The 5,000-nt window shown below is 47.5% G+C and overlaps 1 protein-coding gene across 1 annotated transcript in view; it reads left to right on the top strand.

The window, feature by feature from the left end:
- pctp (phosphatidylcholine transfer protein) overlaps nt 1-5,000 on the top strand; it is a gene marked incomplete at both ends in the record, with an annotated part of 9,583 nt that overhangs the window by 1,084 nt on the left and 3,499 nt on the right. The gene's annotated exons all lie outside the window — the stretch shown is intronic.

Raw genomic sequence — 5,000 nt, 5'->3', positions numbered from 1 at the left:
CATTAACTAACAGGAATACTAATTGTAGATTAGTTTAGACTGTAGATAAAATGCATTATTGGTCCATGCAGTAGTTGTAGGCTAGTCTGAGCTTGCTTTGTAGGTGTGGTCGTCGGTGATGGGCCTTCTGGCTGTGATCATCTCAATGAACGAGGCTGTGAGGTATTCACGCCAGCACTGTGTCCTCACACGCTGCTTAAAGGACCTCTATTATGAAAAACATGTTCAGTGCCTGTGTACATGTGGGTCTCTGGTGGGCCTACTAACACACACACACACACACACACACACACACACACACACACACACACACACACACACACTGTGAAATAAGTGGACAGACAGATTCAGAAGACGTTACTGAACAAGCCAATCAGATTTGCCTCCTGTTCTGATGTCAGAACCGGACTCATTACCCTTATACCGCCCCCCATCTGGACAAAAAACCCTATCCACTCAGAAACATCAGAAACATCCTGCTGCATTTGCATTGTCTGATCTTCTGGAGGCGGGGCGGAGTGGGGGCGGAGCTACAGCTCATTTGCATTAAAGCTACAGACGTCCAGAACAGGGCTGAAGCAGAGTGCTAGAGGCTAGAATGATTCATCTGAGGGGTGTTTTCAGCAAAAATATTCAAAGACATATTTCGGGGACCCAAGAGACCTATATCAACGTGTTGAAAAAGGAGTATAACAGAGGACTCTGTCGTATACTGTATGAGGAAGTTGTTTGAACAGCTGTTGGTACAGAGGAACATGTCTGCTTCGTGTTGTATCGTTATTAGCGGTGGGACAAAATATCCATACTGCGATTATCATATCATGGCCTCTTGCGATACAGTTATCGATACACGTTGCAAAATTTTTTGTTTTTGTTTAGTGAGGCATAGTTGTATCTAGTCCTTCCTTTATAAACATTTTAACTCCTTGTTTCTGGGAAGTTCGGCCTTTTGGCACTTTATTTAATATTGGAACATGTATGGTTTGTTTCATTGCTCACCATAACCAGCGACAACAACGCTGCAGTGAATGAATAAAACACATAATTCCTACGTTTTGCCTTTATAGTGGTATTTTATCTTCATTAAACACTGATATTGTGATGTATCGTTGATAAATTGTCTCACAATGTATAGATTATCACAGAACCGCTGTATCGGATACCATCGTTAGTGGGGGTTGAATCTGGCCAGGTTAGCGTAGCGTCAGTTACCCCGTGTTTTATCAGGGGTAGAATCTGGCCAGGTTAGCGTAGCGTCAGTTACCCCATGTTTTATCGGGGGTAGAATCTGGACAGGTTAGCGTAGCTGAGTTACCCCGTGTTTTATCAGGGGTAGAATCTGGCCAGGTTAGCGTAGCTGAGTTACCCCGTGTTTTATCAGGGGTAGAATCTGGCCAGGTTAGCGTAGCTGAGTTACCCCGTGTTTTATCAGGGGTAGAATCTGGCCAGGTTAGCGTAGTTGAGTTAACCCGTGTTTTATCAGGGGTAGAATCTGGCCAGGTTAGCGTAGTTGAGTTACCCCGTGTTTTCCAGCCCTAATTGTTATTGCGTGGGCCGTCTCCCAGGCCAGCTGTCCTCTCCAAGCCCCGGCACCAGGGACCTGGACCGCCAAGCCCACATGGCCCAGTCCAGCCCGGGGTGACCACTTGGACCGCCAAGCCCACATGGCCCAGTCCAGCCCGGGGTGACCGCCTGGCCAGCTAGCGTGAGAGGGAGGGGGGTAGGAGGGGTCTTTGTTTTATTGGAAACACATATCTCTCCTCCCGGGCCCCAGCTCTCCACTTCTGAGAGCATTTACAGAGGGCTGCATAGTCTCCTCTCATCCTCTCCTTTCTTCTCCTCCTCTCCCCTCTCTCTTCTCCTCCTCTCCCCTCTCTCTTCTCCTCCTCTCCCCTCCTCTCTCTTCTCCTCCTCTCCCCCCTCTCTCTTCTCCTCCTCTCCCCTCCTCTCTTCTCCTCCTCTCCCCTCCTCTCTCTTCTCCTCCTCTCCCCTCCTCTCTCTTCTCCTCTCCCCTCCTCTCTCTTCTCCACACTTCTCTCCTCTGGCAGTGCTTTTATTCATTGAAACATCTCTCTCTCTCTCTCTCTCCCTCCATTTACCACTCAGGAGCACATAGACCTAGTAGTATCCCTTTATGACTCCAACCCTGCCATAAACCTCAACCTTGACCCCCCCCCCCCCCCCCCCCCCACACACACACACCCTCAGCACGTGGCTCTCCCAAGCACCTGATTCAGGCAACACCCTTCCCGAGGGTGCATTGGTCGTTGTGCCTGTGTGTGTGTGTCGTCATGGGGGTACGGAAAGGGGGATACCACCATGGCTGCTACCCAACCTGGCGGCCCCCCGGGCTGTTACTCCTCAGGGGCCTCCCCAGATTCCAGTCTCCCGGTGTGTTCAGGTTGAACCCTGTGACTGCAGATCTGGGATCAGTAGTGTGAATAAAGCAAGCGTCTCTGTGTAGCTCTGCCTGGTGCAGGGTCTCTCCCGGTCACGCAGCGTCTCTCCCGGTCATGCATCAGCGTCCGTCCCTCTGGACGGGAGACTGGGATGGTGGGACTGTTGAGCCCAGCCTGGGTTCATCCAGGGGAGATCTGGTTGACTCCAGCGTGCCGGGTCTGGGGGAGTGCACCCCGCAGGCCTGTGGGATCCCATCCTCATGAGACGCGTTATTGGATTCAGGACCGCATTCTAGAAGCTTTTGGTCTCAACATTCTACTCTATTGATGTGGACAGACACTGATGTTTCATATTTTGACCATGTGGTTCTCTTTTATGTTTTATTAATCTGTGTGTGTGTGCGCGTGTGTGTGTGCATGTGTGCGTGTGCATGGGTGTGTGCGTGTGTGTGTATGGGGAGTGATTTGTGCCACTCGCATACTTACTTACATGCTTACTTACTTATTTCCCATTCGATGACGACGGTCACGTAATCTGCGTGACTAGCTGCATGTATGCGTGTGTGCGAACTTACTTACATGCTTACATGTATGCGTGTGTGCGAGTTTACTTACATGCTTACATGTATGCATGTATGCTTGTGCCACTAAAAATTCAATGCGGAGCTAGCGCCGTCACACGGCCAGTTTGGTAAGTTAAACTGGTACAATAGTTTATCTTGTTATGCTAGCTACGATCATTTACAGCTGATGCTAATATTCTGCTTTGTTGGTAACCTGGTTAATCTAGGTTATTATTCCTACTATTGCTCAAATGTGTCGCTAAGTAAATTCTGTAATATTATTGCCACTGTTTTGCCTGGTTAAGCTGGTCTCTAGCCAAATGACTAGTGTTAACATCCATATATATTGGATTTCATATTGCAAACAGGGCGAGTAGCTTGCTACCTTTCTAGCTAATCTAGTGAACATAGATCTCTACAATATTCATCAATCAATCAATCAATCAATCAAAGCTTTATTTGTATAGCGCATTTCATACCCAGAGGCAACACAATGCGCTTTACAGAGAACAAGGGAGGTGGGCATACGACCCACTCTCTACATATTCCAGAGGGAAGCAAAAAAACAGTAATCACCCGGGGGCCAGATAAGTGAGCTTGTAAAAATTCTTCCCTGACCCCTCTCAACAAGGCGATCGAGCAAGCTCCAGGAGTATGTTTGTCTGCCGGCTAAGAACATTTATAAAGCAATACATTACATTAAATTACATTTCAGAGTGAGAGAGGCTAAAAGCATCATAGGAGAGAGAACATTCTACGGACATGCTACGACATCCACAGCAGACATGGGGGTATCTATCTATATTCTTCTAACATGGTTAGCAGATATGTTTCGGGAACAGGTGGTCCCATCACCGCACAAGATGAGTTTTGTAACGTTACTTTCCCCATTTGCTACATATCATTTTGCCATAGGTAGGCTATAAACTGTATTGTGTTTTGTATTTGCACTTAGTTCTGCTCATGTGGCCCTGCCCTCTTTGCACTGTCCCGTCTTGTCCCTGCACCCTGTCTAATTTTGTCTCCATCTATGCACCATGGGCCGAAAGCAAATTCCTAGTTATGTTGCCTAGTTATAAGTAGGCTACTTCTGGATTCTGATAGCCCAGTAGGCCAGAAAGCTTTCTGTCAGTCTCTATTCACTCATATTGTAAGTCGTAAAAATAAAGAAAAAAGCCTTCCTCAATATGACTACCTGTCAACCATTCTGTTAACCATTCCAGTCATCTTTCTTAAATTAATTGTCCTCCATGCCCTTGCCCCCCAGTACCTATCTGACCTCTACCAACATGCCCCATCCCAGAGCGTGCAGTCCTCAGACACGGGTCTGCTCTCCGCCCCCCCCCCCCCCCCCCCCCCCCCCTCGTGTGACCCCCCCCTCTGGAAGTCTCTCCCCAGAGATATGTAACACCCCAACCCTGGACATCTTCACATCAGCCCTCAAGACCCACCTGTTGAAGATTGAAGATGATCCTATATGTGATACAATCCTACAATCAAGTCAGGTTTCATTTGTAGATGGCAGGGTCGCAGCGGGAGAACACACGTCCGCCCCGCCCCCCCCCTCACTCTGTCCCTTTTTACATTACTTGCACATGACTGCTGACTGTACTGTACCTAGACATACACTGCACACATATAACGGCACACACATTGTGTATATAAAACATCACACACATTGTGTATATAAAACATCACACACTTCAACAAACTGTACACATACTGTAAATAGAATAGAACATTCATTTGTCTTTCTTGTCATCATTACAGTATCTTCTCAGCACTATTCAGTTCCTCATTCCAGTCCTAGGTGCACAGCTAGACATTTAAAGGTTCCCAAACTGGCAATTTACTATCCGTAGTCTAGCACTCTATCAGTATCATCCTCATCTACTTATTCCATCCAATCATGGATGACTGTGTCTGTGTCCATGATATGGGTGCATGGTGGAGGTTTGTGGTAGATGACCTTAAAGTCTTTGCTCCTGTTTCCTGCCTGTCCCCTGTGTCATGTTGAATCTCCAACACTGGAAAGCAC

The sequence above is a fragment of the Borostomias antarcticus genome (genome assembly GCF_949987555.1).
Source record: "Borostomias antarcticus genome assembly, chromosome: 14".
Classification (NCBI taxonomy): Eukaryota; Metazoa; Chordata; class Actinopteri; order Stomiiformes; family Stomiidae; genus Borostomias; species Borostomias antarcticus.
Note: the sequence above shows the minus strand (reverse complement) of the source record. Positions and strands in the feature narration are given on the sequence as shown.